The sequence below is a fragment of the Etheostoma cragini genome, chromosome 2 (genome assembly GCF_013103735.1).
Source record: "Etheostoma cragini isolate CJK2018 chromosome 2, CSU_Ecrag_1.0, whole genome shotgun sequence".
NCBI classification, from domain to species: Eukaryota; Metazoa; Chordata; class Actinopteri; order Perciformes; family Percidae; genus Etheostoma; species Etheostoma cragini.
The window spans coordinates 4,544,794-4,554,090 of NC_048408.1; the positions used below are offsets into that span (position 1 = coordinate 4,544,794).

The 9,297-nt window shown below is 39.4% G+C and overlaps 1 protein-coding gene across 1 annotated transcript in view; it reads left to right on the forward strand.

Annotated features, from left to right (window-relative positions):
* Positions 1–9,002, forward strand: part of c2h4orf33 (chromosome 2 C4orf33 homolog) — a 20,746-nt gene extending 11,744 nt beyond the window's left edge. The window contains exon 7 of the mRNA XM_034897849.1: positions 8,971–9,002. The gene's annotated coding sequence lies outside the window, so the exon portion shown is untranslated. The remainder of the gene's footprint in view (positions 1–8,970) is intronic.
* The last annotated feature ends 295 nt before the right edge of the window (positions 9,003–9,297 follow it).

The window sequence follows — 9,297 nt, forward strand, 5'->3', positions numbered from 1 at the left end:
TTTAATTGCAAAGGCCAAGGGAACTTTATCAATATGCATAGTATCCTAATCCATGAAATAAATAGCCTTTAAAAATAACAAATCCGGCCTCTATGGGAATTTAACATAAGGGGGGTTTACTTGTATTTTAAGGAAGAACATTAATTTATATACAATACATTATTCTTTCACAAAGGAAATTGGTGTCATAAAGGTTGGATTTTCCTAAATGTTTTTAATTAAGGCAATAAGAGCAACTTCCAAAAGATGTTTTTTTATTCCTCTTTTTAATATATTTTAGCATGGGTGTGTACACTTCCTCAAGCCACTGTATGCTAACTGTCCCTGATGTTAATTATGTTTGATAATTAAACTGCTAATGGTTTAATTTGCTGAAGCAAAAGAAATAGGCAACACTAAGTGGCTTTGGTCTGAATAACAACTGCCACCCTGTCCTCCACTAACAGCATCTTTTCCGCCAAGATAGGGGACAAATCAATGGCTGAGAAGTCACTGGATGATCACTGCACGGCCATTTATCTCCGCTGACTCAATTAATTCTACCGCTATCACTAAGCAGATCAATCAGCACAACAAAGTGCATTTCAAAGTGACGACTTTACCAATATGCCCTAATTGCCCCTTTTGCTGGAAAATACCAATAATTTACAGAAAAACCATATGACCATATGCTACTCCGATGCCCATACATGGTCAGTAGTTGTGAATTGAAACAGGTATCTTGCATAATAACCTAAGACACTAATTTGTTATTTGTTAATATGTGTTGCAGCTGAACTTTAACATAGTAGTGACCCTGGCATTGCTGCATCAAGGACAAAAATTTGATATCCTGTGTGACTAGAAGGCAGGGAATTTAGACATTTTACAGTGAAATCTAAAACAAATACAGGCTCATGACAAAAGCAAAGGGCTAACACACGTATGTGCTATTAGGCTGCAGGGAAATGTGATAGAATGTGATGTGCTGTTTAATATGTTCCCTGTTATCCTTCTGGGGAGTACCCACTTCCCCACAACCTGTCATGTCTACTTTAATGATGTCTCCCATTTACCAGAATGCCTTTAATCAATCTCCATGGAAATTGAATCTATACATGCTGCCGACAGGTTGCGTGTTGCATGTGTACATGCATCTACGTATGTCATAGTAGTAAACTGGTTAAAAATGTATCATGTTGACAGGCAAAATAGGTAGAGATAATTCAATAAGCTTTGTTTTCAAAATAGGATTCCTTACACAAACAAGCAAGCCATCAATCAGAGACTACGCTTGCATTTTAAAACTGTAGAAGTAGTTTCTGTCCCCCCCATGAGGAATTCTAAGATTGTTGGCGCGTCCACATGGTACAAACCTTCCGTGGCGGTAACTCACCCACCCCTCTTCCACTTAGTTTCTAGTAGCCAAGAAGGACACGCTGGTGTATCCAGGGCCCATAGATGGATTACGGCAAGGGCAAAGTGGACAGGTACCCAGGGCCCTGATACTCTAGGGGGTCCCCAAACAATCTGATGAAAATCTGATGGATTGTGGGGTTATACATCCAGTGACAAAGTTTCACAACAGAGGAGCTAAAAATCCCCCCACATGAACTAGTGGTACAACGACAATGGCTGTCATGTTCATTATCAACCTTGATAAATTGTAGGTCGGATCTTTGTTTTCACACCACTTCAAAATGATAATCCACCTCGTTTAATGTATATCAGTACCCTATTAGATGAGTATTTGCCTGTGATGCGCTGTAAAGCACTGCGTGCGCTTTGCAATAGTAGACTTTGACTGGCGGTGGCATGTTGGACACGTTGAAAGACTTGTAGTTTTCTAGGCGGACATGAGACAGCACAACACACATAACAGACCTTTGTCTCCCTTTAAGAACACATCCACAATCAGGACAAAGGACATTCATTAAATATTGAAGAACAAAAGAGAAAAGGCAAAGTGAACTGTAAAAGTAGAAATTAGAGTCAATGGGAAGAGGAGTCACTGAAAATGAACAGTTCCTCTCCAAGGACTCACACCTCAGACCTTCAAACACCTAAAAATGCAATATTGGCAACTGCAACTAATTGTTGATGTAATATCACAAAGCCAAAGTTATTGATTGAAAGCTGATGAATGAAAATCAATGTGATATGTAACCTATATAACACACATATGTATATATATATATATATATATATATATATATATATATATATATATATATATATATATATAGTGAGGAAAACCAGTATTTGAACACCCTGCTATTTTGCAAGTCCTCCCACTTAGAAATCATGGAGGGGTCTGAAACTGACATCGTGGGTGCATGTCCGCTGTGAGAGACACAATCTAAAAAAAACGTATCCATAAATCACAATGGATGATTTTTTAACTATTTATTTGTATGATACAGCTGCAAATAAGTATTTGAACACCTGAGAAAATCAATGTTAATATTTGGTACAGTAGCCTTTATTTGCCCTTCCAGAGGTCAAACGTTTCCTGTAGTTTTCACCAGGTTTGCACACACTGCAGAAGGGATTTTGGCCCACTCCTCCACACAGATCTTCTCTAGATCAGTCAGGTTTCTGGGCTGTTGCTGAGAAACACAGAGTTTGAGCTCCCTCCAAAGATTCTCTATTAGGTTTAGGTCTGGAGACTGGCTAGACCACGCCAGAACCTTGATCTGCTTCTTCCAGAGCCACTCCTTGGTTATCCTGGCTGTGTGCTTTGGGTCATTGTCATGTTGGAAGACCCAGCCTCAACCCATCTTCAATGCTCTAACTGAGGGAAGGAGGTTGTTCCCCAAAATCTCTCAATACATGGCCCCGGTCATCCTCTCCTTAATACAGTGCAGTCGCCCTGTCCCATGTGCAGAAAAACACCCCCAAAGCATAATGATACCACCCCCATGCTTCACAGTAGGAATGGTGTTCTTGGGATGGTACTTATCATTCTTCTTCCTCCAAACACGGTTAGTGGAATTATGACCAAAAAGTTCTATTTTGGTCTCATCTGACCACATGACTTTTTCCCATGACTCCTCTGGATCATCCAAATGGTCTTTGGCAAACTTAAGACGGGCCTTGACATGTGCTGGTTTAAGCAGGGGAACCTTCCGTGCCATGCATGATTTCAAACCATGACGTCTTAGTGTATTACCAACAGTAACCTTGGAAACGGTGGTCCCAGCTCTTTTCAGGTCATTGACCAGCTCCTCCCGTGTAGTTCTGGGCTGATTTTTCACCTTTGTTATGATCATTGAGACCCCACGAGGTGAGATCTTGCACGGAGCCCCAGTCCGAGGGAGATTGACAGTCATGTTTAGCTTCTTCCATTTTCTAATGATTGCTCCAACAGTGGACCTTTTTTCTACAAGCTGCTTGGCAATTTCCCCGTAGCCCTTTCCATCCTTGTGGAGGTGTAAAATTGTGTCTCTAGTTTCTTTAGACAGCTCTTTGGTCTTGGCCATGTTAGTAGTTGGATTCTTACTGATTATATGGGGTGGAGAGGTGTCTTTATGCAGCTAACAACCTCAAACAGGTGCATCTAATTTAGGATAATAAATGGAGTGGAGGTGGACATTTTGAAGGCAGACTAACAGGTCTTTGAGGGTCAGAATTGTAGCTGATAGACAGGTGTTCAAATACTTATTTGCAGCTGTGTCATACAAATAAATGGTTTTCTGGATTTCTTTTTAGATTATGTCTCTCACAGTGGACATACACCTACGATGACAATTTCAGACCCCTCCATGATTTCTAAGTGGGAGAACTTGCAAAATAGCAGGGTGTTCAAATACTTGTTTTCGTCACTGTTTAACTTCCGGAATGTTGTATCTAGCCCTGACGGGATGCCTGGTCAATAATCCAACATGCCTCCTCCATTGCCTGTAAAAGGGCTGTGTGTTGATTGGGATGGCGGTCTTAGACCTTCCAGCAACAGGCAGAGAAGAACTCTTCAGTTAGATTCAAGAATGGAGAGCTTGCAGGGAGGTTGAGAACAGTGATTAGTGGGTGATCTGTGAACTAGTTGCGGATCAAAGCCGCCCTCTGGACAATAACATTGTCTTATATGATGATTTATTTGGTCTGCTCTGGTCTTTAAACATTAGTGAGTATGTCATGTAAGTGTCTAGGAATGTTATCATGTGTGCAGTGTTATATGGGCCTAGGGTTGCTTGATGGTGAACAACACCAGTTTGACTTCTAGCTGCACACATAGTTATGTTACCACCATTGTCCTGGGCCATGGCACGGCGTCCAATGATGTTCCTGCTACGTCTTCTTGTTTTAGTGAGGTTAAAACTTGCCTCATCCACAAAAAGCAGCTCATGACCCATGGCCTCTGCCTCTTGCTCCAATACTCTCTGGACAAGACAAAACAAATGCAGCACAGCAGGCCCATACACATCCCTACAGTATGCACTTCCAGATCCAGTACCAATGATACTACAGCTTACCTTCACTTAGTCATATCGCTGTTGTTTTACATGCTCACTGTTTCTTTCAAAAGAGACTCTGTAGATTTGTTATATTCGGATTCTGTTGCGGGAAAGTACAGAAAATACTACAGAAATGCTCACATTGTGCATGTTTTGGAAAGTGGTGTCATCCTCAGTTATGCCATGCTGTATTTCTGGTAGCCTTATGGAATTATTTGCAATCACCTTATTGACTATATGGGTCTCTTGTTCTGCAGTGAACATTCTTCCTCTGGCCCAGACATCTGGACGTTTAGCAATTCTTTAAAGTAAAAATTTCAGTATTTTTACATGTATGGTATTGTTGTGTTTCTCATTAGATCATGGCAGTGCTACAAAACTTAGTGCAAAGTGACTGTACTAAATATCCATTCACATCCAAATGTCCTTATGATGCTTGCTAGAGTGTAGCGGCTCAAGTCAGGCTGAACCCTTTGGCCAGATTCCCTCAGGGTCATTCCATGGTCCACTGTTGTAGCTCTGATGTCATCAGTATTTCTATTTCTTACTCTTTTTACCCTTCCTCTTCCCCCTCCCCATCCTCCTCTTCCTCTAACTTCACCTCCTTGTCCTTGTCATCCTCTCCTTCTTGCTTCTTCACCTCCGCATCCTCTTTCTCCTTCTCTTCCTCCGACTTCTTCACCTCCGAGTCCTCTTCCTCTGCCTCCTCTAATTCTTTCTGTTCTCACTCTTCCTGCTCCCTCTGTTGTACTTCACATGGACAGCTCACATGTGACTCGTTCATAGTGCTTAGGCTGATTGCAAAGTGAACTAATTATCTAAAACAGTTTTCACATGTGACATTGTGCCAGACAGTTGGCAAAATACTGTACATAATAGCCTTACATGTGTTTAGTTTTGGTAGGAGTGTGTTGATTGTTTGGAAAATGAGTGTAAAACATTGTGTTTACAGTTCTGCAAAAACAGTGCTGTGCAGTGGATTGTACCTACAGTTTTGCTAAGTGTTTGTCACAAAATTTCAAACCTAGTGCAAAGCAATGTTTTTGCTTTTAGTTTTGCAAACTCAGTAAGTGGTTTTGCCATAAGTTTTAACAGTTTTAGAAATTGTGCTATGATAATCACGGTTAGGGTTTAAGCATTCAGAAAAAACTGTAACACTCAATCGTGAGGTAATGTTAGTCAATGGAGGCCAAACGGCGTTGATAAACACGCTAAAAAGTGAGTCTTGATGTGTCTTGATAACACGTAAAAAATTGGCATACGAATTGGCACGGCATAGTAGTAGTATTAGTTTATTTGAATATGTAAAACATTAAAATAAAAAATACATTCACGTACATTTATGCATACATACTGTATATATAATTAAAATGACAGATAAATAAGGTGATTTACTTCTCAGCACAATCTTCCAAAATGAGTGAAAGTAATTCAAACAAAAAATTTCAAAAAGGAGTTCACACACAACTTATCAGGTCCAACCCTCTTTCTCTACTTTTATCCTTTCTTTTATACAAAATCTTATGCTTCACTTATTTAGACATCATAGACATAGGTGCATAGGTACCTACACACATTTTCTTCCCTTTCTTCTTCTTTTTTTACCATCTATCCATAGCAGATTAAATAATAATACATCCATACTACACTTATTATATAGATATGTTAGTATATAGATATATTAGTATGTAGATCCCAAGGAACCATACAGTCATTATGCAATACTATAACTTTAAATCCTTTTCAAATCTCTTTAATGTGTTCATTTTAATTAATCTCTGGAAATTGCTCATTGTTGTACATGATTTCATCTCTTCACTGCATTTGTTCCATAACGTCTTTTGGTTGTGATGAAGTGATATTTAGCATTTGTTCTTATGATTTAAAAAAAAAATTAAATGTTTGTCTTAAGTGATGTTTGCTCCCTCTTATTTGAAACAGCCCTTGGATACTATTCAATAGCTTATAATAATTCTTTTTTGCAGTTTTAAAGTCAACAATATCTCTGAATTTTAGTGCTTTTAATTTAATAAACAGTGGATTAGTTGGTGCTCTATAAGTGGTTTTATTTACAATTCTTTAGGCTCTCTTTTGAAGAATGAATACAAGCTCAGTGTTCATTATTTAAGTGTTTCCGCATACTTCCAAACAGTAAGTAATGTATGGCAGTATCAAGAAACAGTACAACGTGTACAATGACCGTTGATTTAATAAATAATTGTTTTTATACAGTATAGCAATTGATTTGGTAATTTTACTTTTAATGAAGTGTATATGTGGCTTCCAACATAACGTTTCATCGATGATGACTCCCAGAAATTTGAATTCTTTTACTCTTTCAATTTCAGTATCATTTATCATAATTTCTTTGTGTAGAGTTGTGGCATGATTACCAAAAATGTAAAATTTAGTTTTTGACAGCTATCGTACATTATTTATATACAAGTTAAACAATAATGCTCCTAACACTGACCCCTGGGGGACCCCAAAGGGGATTTTCTTTACCTTTGATTTATGGTTTTGCAATTCAACATGTTGTGTTCTATTACGTAAGTAGTTATTTAAACATGAAAGTGCAGTCCCCCTAATTCCATATTTGTGTAATTTTATGATCAATAAATGTTGGTCTACTGTATCAAATGCCTTATTATGATCCAAGATTATTCCCACTGCATATGTTTTTTGCTCGGTTGCTGTTTACATTTCTTCTACAAATTGAATGATTGCATGTGAAGTTGTCCTATTAGCCCTGAAACCATGTTGCCAATCCCAAAATATATTATGTTTAGTAGTGACTCGGTAATGAAACGGTTGAAATCTCCGTGGACAAGAAGTCCAGAGATTTCTTGATAGAAAAAAATGCAAAATGCGGCATATGCCCCTGGGCCTGGTGGTAGATGGCTGCTCCTGGGCCTGTTGCTAACTGGCTGTTCCTGGCCCTGGTGCTAGCTGGCTGATCCTGGCCCTGGTGTCAAATGGCTGCCCCTGGGCCGGCTGCTAGCTGGCTGCCTCTGGGCCTGGTGCTAGCTTACTGTTCCTGGGCCTGGTGGTAGATGGCTGTTCCTGGGCCTGGTGGTAGATGGCTGCCGCTGGGCCTGGTTGTAGCTGGCTGCCCCAGGGCCTAGTGGTAGATGGCTGCTCCTGTAACTAGACTAGACTAGACTGCTTCTGCTCTTCATACACATGCCATTTCATGAGATCAGTCTGCGGACGGAGACAACTTCTCTCTTTTGATGGTTTGTTAAGATAAAGCAACAGTAAAAACATGGTGTGTGTGTGTGTGTGGTTTTGCAAAGAAATAAACAGCATTGTAAAGGCTAACACAATGCATATGAGTTAAATCTAGCCAATCATAACAATAAACCCACCATTAATTACATTATCTTAAGACAGTATAACTACTTCAGCATGTAAATAATGCACCTAACATACAAACGTGAGGGAGGGCGATCAACAATCGCTATTATACCGAATCAACAGCCAGGTGCAACCTAGGTAGCAGGTGAAAAACACAAACAACAAAAATCACCAGTTAACTAACTTTAAATTTATAGAACTACAAACTATGGACAAGACTAGAGAAAGGAGACACTGCAACGTGTTAAATACCGGTATGTGCTAAAGTGTAAACACGCAGCACTTTTATCACGTTGACATTGAGTCCTGTTCGCTGTAACATCGTCTACTGTTGACCCCATGTGGAAATGTTAATGCAAGTGCTTTTAGCTTTGCAGCTTGTAGTTGGTAAACTAAGAACAGCGAGTACTTTTCTAGTCAGAAAACTGACAAAGAAGTGTTGTGTAAGTAGAAGGTCATAATGTGGAGTGTTAATATTCAGCCTTGGCTTTGCAGCTTTGAAAGGATTATAAGCAAGTTTCATCACATGAAAGTAGTGCCTCCTGGAGGGTTGGCATCTTTGATTTAAAGATGTGATCAGAATTTGATTGGAGTAGTACAAGCAAAGTGCAGCAAAGGGAGAAAATATATACAAAGAGGCAGAAGAGAATAATATAAAGTAAGAGAGTTGAAATGATGGAGAGGAAAAGGCACAAACAGCACGGAAAGGTGAAAAAATGGGAACCAGATGAAAGCAACACATAACTTTTCTATTAAACAGAGAAATTATGCAGGAGAGAGAAATAGAGGGCAAGTTTCAACAGAGATAGTGTGGAAGATGGAAAATGTACTGTAAATGTTAAAAGTCAAAAAGATGATACTACTGGGACTGTGCAGACGAGGGGAGGTTTGCGAAAGGAAACTTAAACAGACATAAAAGAGGCCAATAGAGAGGTTTTACTTTCATTCTATTATTTATTTTTTGTCATTGCTGACGTTGGCTGGCTGGCAACCAGTCAAATGGCTCTGATAATCAGAAGCAGTTTGGTGATGAGTGAAGAAGATAACATATCTCCACTTTTACAGATAAGACAAAATTAAAATATCTTTTATTTTACCCTCTTCATGGTCATTTTCTCCTTCTCCCACCCTTGTTTCCTTTGCCTTCTTCTTCTTGTTTTCCCTTTTTTGAGCTCTCCAACTCTCTCTCTCTTTCTCTCTTTCTCTCTTCTTCTTCTTTGGCCTGTATCCTCTTCTCACTTCTTATCTCCCTGATACGGTTTCTGATCTAGCTGACAGTCAACCCCCATGCCGAGCAGGCACTGATAATGCGCTGACAACTCCTGGAACCGCAATTAACTAAAGTTCTGTGTCTCTCCTCAAAAGGAAAAAAAAAAAGCAGTCTGCATTTTCCACCTCCTGTCCTTTTCTTCTCACTCTCTGAGCCACCTTGTGAATATGTGATCAGCAGTGTTGGAACACGTCTAACTTTCAAACCTACCATCAGAGTGTTGTGAGTCACTGAGAG